This window comes from Erythrolamprus reginae, chromosome 2 (assembly GCF_031021105.1).
Source record: "Erythrolamprus reginae isolate rEryReg1 chromosome 2, rEryReg1.hap1, whole genome shotgun sequence".
NCBI classification, from domain to species: Eukaryota; Metazoa; Chordata; class Lepidosauria; order Squamata; family Dipsadidae; genus Erythrolamprus; species Erythrolamprus reginae.
Window position 1 is genome coordinate 3,560,795 of NC_091951.1, and position 12,933 is coordinate 3,573,727.

A 12,933-nucleotide genomic window follows, 5' to 3' on the forward strand; every position below is an offset into this window, starting at 1 on the left:
TCATGCGGTAGCAGGCGGTTCTGTAGGTAATCTGGTCCAATGCCATGTAGGACTTTAAAGGTCATGACCAACACTTTGAATTGTGACCGGAAACTGATCGACAGCCAATGCAAGCCACGGAGTGTTGAAGAAACGTGGGCGAATCTTGGAAGCCCCACGATGGCTCTCGCGGCTGTTTTCTGCACGATCTGAAGTTTCCGAACACTTTTCAAAGGTAGCCCCATGTAGAGAGCGTTGCAGTAATCGAACCTCGAGGTGATGAGGGCATGAGTGACCGTGAGCAATGACTCCCTGTCCAAATAGGGCCGCAACTGGGGCACCAGGCAAACCTGGGCAAATGCCCTCCTCGCCACAGCCGAAATATGATGTTCCAATGTCAGCTGTGGATCGAGGAGGATGCCCAAGTTGCGAACCCTCTCTGAGGGGGTCAGTTGTTCTCACCCCCCGGGTAATGGACAGACAGATGGAATTGTCCTTGGGAGGCAAGACCCACAGCCACTCCATCTTGTCTGGGTTGAGTTTGAGTTTGTTGACACACATCCAGGCCCCAACAGCCTCCAGGCACCGGAACATCACTTCCACTGCTTCGTTGACTGGACATGGGGTGGTGTATAATTGGGTATCATCTGCGTATTGATGATACCTCACCCCATGCCCTTGGATGAGCAACAAGTTACAATCATACAGTCATTAGTGGAAGGAAATGGGTGAAAGGAATGATGAGAAAAAAACTAGTAATAATAATAGTGAAAACTTAGTAAATAGTTTGACAGTGTTGAGGGAATTATTTGTTTAGCAGAGTGATGGCATTCGGGAAAAAACTCTTCTTGTGTCTAGTTGTGCAGTGCTCTTTACCAATGTTTTGAGGGTAGGAGTTGAAACATTTATGTCCAGGATGCGAGCCCTCTTTTTGACTCGTGCAGTATACAGGTCCTCAGTGGAAGGCAGGTTGGCAGCAATTGTTTTTTCTGCAGTTCTGATTCTCCTCTGAAGTCTGTCTTGGGTTGCAGAACCAAACCAAACAGTTATGGAGGTGCAGATGACAGACTCAATGTTTCCTCTGTAGAACTGTATCAGCAGCTCCTTGGGCAGGTTGAGCTTCCTGAGTTGGTGCAGAAAGAACACTCTTCATTGAATTTTGATTCCATGCCATTGCCTATACATGTAAGTATTTGGGAGAGATTTTCACTTGCAACCAAACTTGTACACATACATTGTGTGTGCATGTGAGTATATATATATATATATATATATATATATATATCACATGTTTTTGCTGAATTTTTTTAAAATTAAGGAGACTAGGATAGCGCTATTTCGGCCTTGTTATGGCCTCATCAGCTAGCCATACCCTTACTGGGATTTGATCCTGGGGCCTCTGCCTCGTAAGGCAGAGAATTAACCTCTAGGCCACCAGTTCTGATCCCTTCAGCTTTGTACCAGGGAAGGGCTGTTTTTTCTGTTGGATTACCCTGGTATATTGAAAGAGCGTCACAGCTCCTTTTTGCTCTAGGTAAAATATATATACGCATGTGCACAATATATATATATACATGCGCACAGACCAAGCCTACCCCATCCTGGTATGCGCCTGCCTCTTCTGATGTGCACCTTCCTGGGTGGCCTAGGCCAGTCCTGTATGTCCTCCCACCTCCTCCTGTGCGCATTCAAGCCCGCCAGGATGTGATGTGCTGGGCAAATGATGTAGGTCAACGCCTTAGTTTCTAGGACAGCCATTCGGGCTTGATCCGATGACATTGCTGGCCCTATCCAGCCGCGCAACTTGAGTTTCACACCCATTTTTCTTTAACATACATAACTGCTTAGAAAACAGTGTATTGTCTGGGTCAATTTACTTGTACATAATAATAGTAATAATAATGTTACTCACTTATACCTAGAAAAAATCCTCCAACTTCTAATAGCTCTATTGTCTTACCATTAATAAAACAAATCACACGTTAAAAAATTTCTGTGCTTTCTTTCTCCTTTATCTTTGATGTTAATATGTCCGTTTCTGCACAATCTAGTATTTTTCTAATTTTATTCTCATCTGAGGGAGTTTCCTCATTCTTCAGTGCTGGGAAAATACATTTCATAGAAACATTTCATACAGACATGTAGCATTAAAGATTCGTTCCCTCTGTCATACTTTCATGCTATTATATCTAACAAAATATTTCTGGTTTAAATCTATATGTTGCTTTAACATTTTCTGTAACCATGCTTGTATTTTCAACCTTTTTTTCCTTTTTTGCACCATGCATCTTTCTCATATATCGATTGCATTTGCTGGTGTGCTAGGTCCACAACTTGGTTTTGTAGTTCCTGTTTTGTTTTTAGTTCCCCTTCCTCATTCAGAATGCCTTTATATGGTACATTTTATTCAAAGTTTACAACATTTGGATGTATCAGTGCTTCCATTGTGGAAAGCCAAGCTGGTATTTTCATATGGGTTTTTCCTTTAACCTTTTTCCACACTAAGAGTAGAGCATTTCTTCCATATTTTACATAATGTCTTTGAATATCTATGCATTTTATTCTTTTCAAACCACAAAAAAGCATGCCATCCCAAATGAAGGTCGTGTCCCTCTAACAATAGTACTTTTATATGTCTTACGATTTAGCCATTATTTTCCCCAAGTTAGAATGGAAGCCTGGCAATAAAGCCCCCAGTCTGGCTGCCCAAAGCCACCTATATGTTTGACAGGTCTGTATAATGTTCGTAAACTTCAGATCGTGCAGAATGCAGCTGCGAGAGCAGTCATGGGCTTATCTAGGTATGCCCATGTTTCGCCATCACTCCGCAGTCTGCATTGGCTGCCGATCAGTTTCCGGTCACAATTCAAAGTGTTGGTTATGACCTTTAAAGCCCTTCATGGCATTGGACCAGAATATCTCCGAGACCGCCTCCTGCCGCACGAATCCCAGCGACCGATTAGGTCCCACAGAGTGGGCCTTCTCCGGGTCCCATCAACTAAACAATGTCGGTTGGCGGGCCCCAGGGGAAGAGCCTTCTCTGTGGCGGCCCCGACTCTCTGGAACCAACTCCCCCCGGAGATTAGAACTGCCCCTACTCTCCCTGCCTTCCGTAAAGTTCTTAAAACCCACCTTTGCTGTCAGGCATGGGGAAACTGAAACATCTCCCCCGGGCATGTACAATTTATGCTTGGTATGCTTGTATGTGTGCTTGTTAGTATATTGGGGTTCTTTTTTAACTTTTTAAATATTTAAATTTATTTGAATCTATTTGGATTTGTACGATTTGTTTATGCTTTGTTGTGAGCCGTCCCGAGTTTGCGGAGAGGGGCGGCATACAAATCTAAATAATTAATAAATAAATAAATAAATAAATAAATTCAGAGGTTTCTTTAGATATTAACTTGTTACTAGTTAGCTGTCCTTGGGGTAAGTCAATTTTTGTAATTGTATACACGAAAAATGCTATAAGAATAAACACCAGCTGACTGAGAGGAGAGAGTTTCCGAACAAAGAGACTTCTTCTCAACCCAGAGAAATTTCTTCCTAGCTCGGAGCAGCTTTGCTCAGAAAATCATGTCTTCATGTCGATGATTACTACACAGTTTCCCAAATCCAATTTAATTTGTTGTATTAATCTTTTATACTTATTTCTTTAATTATTGCACATATTGCTGTTACGTATATTCCCAAATACTTATATTTCTTGATCATCTGAAGGTCTATCTTTGTCAATTTATTTTTCTGTTGATCTACATTCCATTTTTACAAAAACCCATCTGCCTTCCATACATTTCTATTTCCCTCTGGTGTGGCTCTTCTTATGGAAAGATTACACTTCAATCGGTAGCTCTTCCCACATTCCAGGCATTTTCAGGGTTTCTCAGCTGTGTGGATCCTTTTATGGGAAGTCAGAGTCCTACTGGCAGTGAAAGTCTTTCCACACTCTGTGCACTTGTAAGGTTTTTCTCCTGTATGTTTCATGTTATGAGAATTAAGTTCACTGCTTCGATGGACGCTCTTCCCACACTCCATACATTTATAGGGTTTCTCTCCTCTGTGGATCTTCTCGTGAGAAGCAAGGGAAGTCTTCATAGTAAAGCTTCTTCCACACTCCAGGCATGTATAGGGTTTCTCTCCAGTGTGGACCTGTTTATGGCAGTCCAGGCTACTGCTCGTTTTATAGCTCTTTCCACACTCCAGGCATTTATAGGGTTTTTCTCCTGTGTGGATCCGTTCATGAGAAGTAAGAGCACTCTTTACACTGAAACTCTTTCCACACTCTGTGCATTCATAGGGTTTATATCCGGTGTGGATCCGTTTATGGGAAACAAGGCCTCCGCTTTGGCTGAAGACCTTCCCACAGTCTGTGCATTCATAGGGTTTTGCCCCTGTGTGGATCCGTTTATGACAAGTAAGACCACTCTTGAAACTGAAGCTCTTTCCACACTCTGTGCATTCATAGGGTTTATATCCGGTGTGGATCCGTTTATGGGAAACAAGGTGACTGCTTTGGCTGAAGACCTTCCCACAGTCTGTGCATTCATAGGGTTTTTCTCCTGTGTGGATCCGTTTATGGGAAACAAGGTTTCCTCTCAGGCTGAAGCCCTTCCCACAGTCTAGGCATTTATAGGGTTTTTCTCCTGTGTGGATCCATTTGTGACGACTAAGATCACTGTTTGTCCTGAAGCTCTTCCTGCACTCCATGCATTTATAATGTTTATCTCCGGTGTGGATCCGTTTATGGGAAACAAGGCCTCCACTTTGGCGGAAGCCCTTCCCACAGTCTAGGCATTTATAGGGTTTTTCTCCTGTGTGGATCCGTTTATGGGAAATAAGGTTTCCTCTCTCGCTGAATCCCTTCCCACAGTCTGGGCATTTATAGGGTTTTTCTCCTGTGTGGATCCGTTTATGGGAAAGAAGGGCACCATTAGTGTTGAAGACCTTCCCACAGTCCAGGCATTTATAGGGTTTTTCTCCTGTGTGGATCCGTTTGTGACGACTAAGAGCACTGTTTGCACTGAAGCTCTTCCCACACTCCATGCATTGATAGGGTTTTTCTTTTGTATGATCCCTTTTATGGGATGTAAGGGAATACTTTGTAGTGAACCTTTGTCCACAAGTTTCACATTTATAAGGTTTTTCCCCCGAATGGATCCTCCTATGGCAGATCAGATAACTACTAGTTGAGAAGCTCTTTCCACATTCTAGGCATTTAAAGGGTTTTTCTGCACAATATATCCTTTTATGGGAAGTAAGGGAACTCTCCAGGCTGAACCTTTTCCCACAATCCACATACTTATGGATCTTTTGATGAGAAGTTAAATGACCTTTTCTCCCAATGCTTTTTCCACAGTTCACACTGTTGTAGGGCTTAGATTTTTCTCCCCAATTTTGCTTCTTTTCATGTTTCTTCCTTCCCCACTGATTTGTAGAGGTCTCCTCAGGAATTTCAGTTTCGATTGTTTGCAATGGCACTAAATTTGGCTGTTGGTCGATTTCTTTCTTCTGCATATCAGATGCTTGGAGGGGAAGAAAAACAATTTAGAATTAGAATAATCTACAACCTCCACTTTGGTGTTCCTATGCATAGATTTATCTACTACTGGGAGGAAGCAACAAGGGAAATGACAGCATGGATATTAGTTACTTACTTAAAACACTAGGATGGCTGTACATCGAACCTTTATTATTATTATTATTATTATTATTATTATTATTATTATTATTATTATTATTTGTTAGATTTGTATGCCGCCCCTCTTTGCAGACTCGGGGCGGCTCACAGCAATAACAAAATACAATGTACAAATCTAATACAAAAACAAATCTAATATTTAAAAATATCTAAAAACCCTTATTTAAACAAAAAAACAGACATACACACAAACATACCATGCATAAACTATATAGGCCTAGGGGAGATGTCTCAATTGCCCCATGCCTGACGGCAGAGGTGGGTTTTAAGGAGTTTATGAAAGGCAAGGAGGGTGGGGGCAATCCTAATCTCCGGGGGGAGCTGGTTCCAGAGGGTCAGGGCCGCCACAGAGAAGGCTCTTCCCCTGGGTCCCACCAGACGACATTGTTTAGCTGACGGGAACCGGAGAAGGCCAACTCTGTGGGACCTAACTGGTCACTGGGATTCCTGCGGCAGAAGGCGGTCCCAGAGATATTCTGGTCCAATGCCATGAAGGGCTTTATAGATCATAACCAACACTTTGAATTGTGACCGGAAACTGATCGGCAACAAATGCAGACTGCGGAGTGTTGGTGTAACATGGGCATACTTAGGGAAGCCCATGACTGCTCTCGCAGCTGCATTCTGCACGATCTGAAGTTTCCGAACACTTTTCAAAGGTAGCTCCATGTAGAGAGCGTCACAGGAGTTGAACCTCAAGGTGATGAGGGCATGAGGGATTGTGAGCAGTGACTCCCGGTACAGGTAGGGCCGCAACTGGTGCACCAGGCAAACGGCCCCCTCGCCACAGCTGAAAGATGGTTCTCTCTTTAAAAAATTAAAGCAAAAACAAGTCTTGACATCTGGACAAGGCACACAAATATTCTCAATTATGACACACCCAACTTGCATTCAATAAGACAACGTATGTAATTGCAACACAAACAAGACAAAATTTGTGGCCTAGTAGGACAACTGCATCAGGAATAAACATCCTCTCCCTGACAATCTTCCCAATTACTCTGCAGTAATGACCCAGAGCTCAAGGATGACCACAAGACTGAACGTCAACACTGGGGGTGGACAATAAAATGGAAACACTTGACTTTTTGGCCTTCAAATCAAACAAAATTTGACATATATTAATGTTTTTAAAAATTCTTTTATTTGATATATTTTTTTAAACTACCTTTTTTTTTAAACGAATATTTAAAGGGCAGACCTCTCAGACTTTCAAAGAGGCCAAATTGTTGCTGCTCGAATGGCAGGCGCTCGTGTAACAGAAAGTGCCTGAATGTTTGGCGTTTGAAGAGGTCATGTCTCAAAAGTCATGACTGCTTTAGAAAGAGAAGGGAAAAAGTCCTCAGCCAAGCACAGGTCTGCTCGAAAGTCGAAGTGGTCTGAGAGAGACCGTCGGACTCTAAAGGGAATTGTCAGAGCGGATCGCAAGACCACAGCTCCTAATATCACTTCAGAGCTCAATAGACACGTACAGAACCCAGTTTCCACAAAACCTGTTCGAAGGGAGCTTCACAAATCTGGATTCCACGGAAGAGCTGCAATTAGAAAACCTCTGCTCTCAAAGACAAATGTTTCAAAGCGTTTAGAGTGGTGTAGAAACCACCAGAAATGGTCCCTCGAGCAATGGGAAAATGTGATTTTCTCTGACGAATCATCGTTTACCCTTTTTCCAACCTACGGCTGTGTTTACATTTGGAGACAGCCAAAAAGAATAATTTCACCCAGACTGTTTTCTCCCATCCGTCAAACGTGGTGGGGGTTCAGTGATGATCTGGGGTGCTACTTCTTGGAAATCCACCGGGACAATGATTTCCCTTCATAGAAGAATTAACAGGACTTTTGGCTGACCAAATTCATCCTATAATTCAAGAACTGTTTCCAAAGGGGGATGCCATCTTTCAAGATGATAATGCACCAATCCATAGAGCAAGAAGTGTTAAGGAATGGCACGAGGGACATTCTAATGGAGTTCAGCATCTCACCTGGCCACCACAATCACCAGACCTCAACATTATTGAGCATTTATGGTCGATTTTAGAGATTCAAGTAAGAAGTCGATTTCCACCACCATCGTCTCTAAAAGAACTGGTGGGTGCTTTAACTGGAGAATGGGCTAAAATTCCTTTGGAAACAATTCACAATTTGTATGAATCAATATCTCGGAGGATTGAGGCTGTATTTGCCGCAAAGGGTAGATCAACATCATATTAAAAGATATTTTGATGATTTTTCAAGCTGTTTCCATTTGTTTGTCCACCCCTGTATATATTTAAGTATCTAGAGACAATTTGCCGTGGGTTACATTTTCCTGCAGAGGAACCCTTACCTAAGGAAGCCACCATCCCAGATGTTTCCATCATGACTTCTTCATACAGGGCTTTCTGCCTGGGATCAAGCAGCAACCACTCTTCATTGTTGAAATAGATGGCTACCTGCCCAAAGGACACAGGACCCTAAAGAAGGAAGGAGGGTTGTAAGCAGACTCGGTAGAATTTGCAAGATCTCCTACAATCTGCAAATCCTAAAAGCACAAATGTCTATGAGGATTCTCAGCCATCCATGGTCATGGTTGTCCAAAACGTGCTTTTTCAAAAGACAACTGGACTTTCTGGTTTTCCTTTGAAGATGTTTCATTTCCCATCCAAGATGTTTCTTCAACACCCAGAATGTCCAGTTGCCTCTTGAAAAAAGGACCTTTGGATCTAAAAGCCAAAGTAAAAATTATTCATTGGACATTTCTCTAGGTGGATTCTACACATTATATGATAAAAGGGCAGAATACTACTACTACTGCCTACAGCCTACTACTGTCTGACAGCCTACTACTGAACTTCAATTAGTGCATGCTTTATCGCCTTGATTGCCTCTCCTGACCTTCAATATCATCAACCTGCCTTCATCAAGTGGTCATCTTGTTGTCATATTCCTCAGATTGCCCTGGAGGCTACAGCTACTAAGCAAGGCGGTGGGAGGGTGGAGGACGAAGTGCCAACAGTACAAGCATTCAAAGATGATTTAGCATTTATTTTAGAAGGACTATTGGAAACGGACCCTAAATTAAGGGGAATAATAAAAGAATATGGGATTGAAAATAAACAATATCTCCAGGACCGCCTTCTGCCGCACGAATCCCAGCGACCAGTTAGGCCCCACAGAGTTGGCCTTCTCCGGGTCCTGTCAACTAAGCAATGTCGTCTGGCGGGACCCAGGAGAAGAGCCTTCTCTGTGGCGGGCCCGACCCTCTGGAACCAGCTCCCCCCAGATATCAGAGTTGCCCACACCCTCCTTGCCTTTCGCAAGCTCCTTAAAACCCACCTCTGTCGTCAGGCATGGGGGAATTGAAATTTTCCCTTCCCCCTAGGCTTATAGAATTTATACATGGTATGCTTGTATGTATGAGTGGTTATTTAAATTGGGGGTTTTTAGATTATTTTTAATATTAGATTTGTTTATATTGTCTTTTTATATTGTTGTTAGCCGCACCGAGTCTTCGGAGAGGGGCGGTATACAAATCTAATAAATACAAATACAAATAGATAAAGCTAAAATCTTAGTTAAAAATCTCACAGGAAATAGGAGAGGGAATTGATAGAGAAATTAGATGTACAGATAGTTAAGAAAGATAAAGACTGGGGGATATACTTAAAAGCAAGATGTGTTGCAATCAAGGAAGATAATTATACAAGACAGTTGCAACAAATTAAAAAAGATTTGGATAAATGGAAAAATGTGCAGCTATCAAAGGAATGGAGAATAGCAACTATAAAAACGAACATCTTGCCAAAGTGACTTTTCCTATTCCAAATGGTCCCAATAGAAGTAGGAAAAAAATACACTGATGAATTAAATACTATAGTTTTGAAAGATGTCTGGCAAAGGAAAAAAAAACAAGAATAGGATTGATAAGGTTGCAAGAGTCCAAAACCAACAGGGGCTTCCGTCCCCTGTCCAATTGTCTCTCCTTTATCTTTTCTTCCTTTCATATGTCTTCTCCTCTATTTTTATATCTTTTCTCCTACCCTTTCCTTTATATATATTACTACTTGTCTATTCTCTTCAATGTGTGTTGTGTATTGGACTAAATAAATAAATAAATAAAATAAAAATAAAATACCAGATTGGGAGCTCTATTACCATGCAGCTGTATCAACATGGGTGAGAGAATAGATAACTGTTAGTTCAGAGGTCTCCAAAATTATAAATAATCTTTTTTTGGGGGGTGGGGGTTATAAATTTATTATTGTTTTTCACACCTTACAGAGATTCCAATTTACATACATCAAATTACAATATAATACAATACAATATCAAATGCCAGATTCTTAGTCAAATTAATCATTTTCTTTCTAATTATTTACCCAATAATTTCTGGTATATGTCATTCATCCTGTGCTACCTCCTTTCCAGGTGCTATCATCCGGATTTTAGAGAATGTTCTTCTCTTTCATTTATATTTATAGCTGTCTAAATTTCTCCTGGCTACTTGCTATTTTTCCTAACGACGCCATCGGGCTTCAGTCGCTTTCTAGCGTTCTTAGAAAACACATTCCTACGTTCATTTAAGAAAAAACCCTCACGCCCTTAAAAAGACCTCATGGTCCATCTAGGATGAATATATGTTTATCCCAGGCATGTTTAAATTCAGTTACTGTGGATTCACCAAACACATCTGCTGGAAGTTTGTTCCAAGCATCTACTACTCTTGCAGTAAAATAATATTTTCTCATGTTGCTTATGATCTTTCCCCCAACTAACTTCAGATTGTGTCCCCTTGCTCTTGTGTTCACTTTCCTATTAAAAACACCTCCCTCCTGAACTTTATTTAACCCTTTGACATATTTAAATATTTCGATCATGTCCCCCACTTTCCTTCTGTCCTCCAGACTATACAGATTGAGTTCATGAAGTCTTTCCTGATACGTTTTATGCTTAAGACTTTCCACCATTCTTGTAGCCCGTCTTTGGACCCATTCAATTTTATCAATGTAGGCGAGATGTCTAGAACTGAACACAGTATTATTCTAAATGTGGTCTCACCAGCACTCTATACAGCAGGATCACAATCTCCCTCTTCCTGCTTGTTATACATCTAACTATGCAGCCAAGCATTTTACTTGCTTTCCCTACTGCCCGACCACACTGCTCACCCATTTTGAGACTGTCAGAAATCACTACCCCTAAATCCTTCCCTTCTGAAGTTTTTGTTAACACAGAACTGCCAATACAATACTCAGATTGAGGATTCCTTTTCCCCAAGTGCATTACAGTGATCCCCCGTTTATTGCGTCCCCAACCATTGCGAACAGGGTACTTCGCTATTTTTCAACCCGGAAGTCAAAATACCATCTACGCATGCGTGCCCGTGGGCACGCATGCGTAGATGGCAACCGGGAGATCAGCTGCTGGGCGGCTTCCCTGAGTCTTCCCCCTCTTGCTGGCGTCAGCGAGGAGTTTCCCCACCGCCCACGCAAACTCCTCGCTGCCGCCCGCCCTTCGCCCGCCCACGCCGTTCATTCTCGCCGCTTTCGAGCCGAATCCAGGAGCGAATTCGCTCCTGGATTCAGCTCAAAATCGGCGAGAATGAAAGGCGTAGAAAAGACGTTCCTTGCCATTCGTTCTCGCCGCTTTCGAGCCGCATCCAGGAGCGAATTCGCCCCTGGATTCAGCTCAAAATCGGCGAGAATGAAAGGCGTAGAAAAGGCGTTCCTTGCCATTCGTTCTCGCCGCTTTCGAGCCGCATCCAGGAGCGAATTCGCCCCTGGATTCAGCTCAAAATCGGCGAGAATGAAAGGCGTAGAAAAGGCGTTCCTTGCCATTCGTTCTCGCCGCTTTCGAGCCGAATCCAGGAGCGAATTCGCCCCTGGATTCAGCTCAAAATCGGCGAGAATGAAAGGCGTAGAAAAGGCGTTCCTTGCCATTCGTTCTCGCCGCTTTCGAGCCGCATCCAGGAGCGAATTCGCCCCTGGATTCAGCTCAAAATCGGCGAGAATGAAAGGCGTAGAAAAGACGTTCCTTGCCATTCGTTCTCGCCGCTTTCGAGCCGCATCCAGGAGCGAATTCGCCCCTGGATTCAGCTCAAAATCGGCGAGAATGAAAGGCGTAGAAAAGACGTTCCTTGCCATTCGTTCTCGCCACTTTCGAGCCGAATCCAGGAGCGAATTCGCCCCTGGATTCAGCTCAAAATCGGCGAGAATGAAAGGCGTAGAAAAGGCGTTCCTTGCCATTCGTTCTCGCCGCTTTCGAGCCGCATCCAGGAGCGAATTCGCCCCTGGATTCAGCTCAAAATCGGCGAGAATGAAAGGCGTAGAAAAGACGTTCCTTGCCATTCGTTCTCGCCGCTTTCGAGCCGAATCCAGGAGCGAATTCGCCCCTGGATTCAGCTCAAAATCGGCGAGAATGAAAGGCGTAGAAAAGGCGTTCCTTGCCATTCGTTCTCGCCGCTTTCGAGCCGCATCCAGGAGCGAATTCGCCCCTGGATTCAGCTCAAAATCGGCGAGAATGAAAGGCGTAGAAAAGACGTTCCTTGCCATTCGTTCTCGCCGCTTTCGAGCCGCATCCAGGAGCGAATTCGCCCCTGGATTCAGCTCAAAATCGGCGAGAATGAAAGGCGTAGAAAAGGCGTTCCTTGCCATTCGTTCTCGCCGCTTTCGAGCCGAATCCAGGAGCGAATTCGCCCCTGGATTCAGCTCAAAATCGGCGAGAATGAACGGCGTAGAAAAGGCGTTCCTTGCCATTCGTTCTCGCCGCTTTCGAGCTGAATCCAGGAGCGAATTCGCTCCCGGATTCAGCTCGAAAGCGGCGAGAGCCAGCGCCCCCCGGACCTCCAACCCGGGTTTGGGGGGCTGCTAGGAAGCCCTCCATGCCGGCGGCAAACAGCCGTGCCGCCCCCAATCTTCGGCTCCTCGCTAGCGCTGTGGGAATAAAAACACAATCTGCACATGCGCAGAAGGTGTTTTTACTTCCGCATCGCTACTTCGCGAAAACCCGCTCGTTGCGGGGGCTCCTGGAACGGAACCCTCGCAACGAGCGGGGGATCACTGTATTTTACATTTGGAAACATTAAACTGCAGTTTCCATTGCTTTGACCATTTATCTAGTAAAGCTAAACCATTTACCATATTACAGACGCCTCCAGGAACATCAACCCTATTGCACACTTTAGAATCATCGGCAAGTAGGCAAACCTTCCCTACCAAACCTTCCCCTATGTCACTCACAAACATATTAAAAAGAATAGGACACCGCTCGTAACCAGT

At 43.5% G+C, this 12,933-nt stretch overlaps 1 pseudogene; it reads right to left on the reverse strand.

Annotated features, from left to right (window-relative positions):
* The window catches only part of LOC139158523 (zinc finger protein 208-like), a 148,330-nt pseudogene that overhangs the window by 89,835 nt on the left and 45,562 nt on the right, over positions 1–12,933 (reverse strand).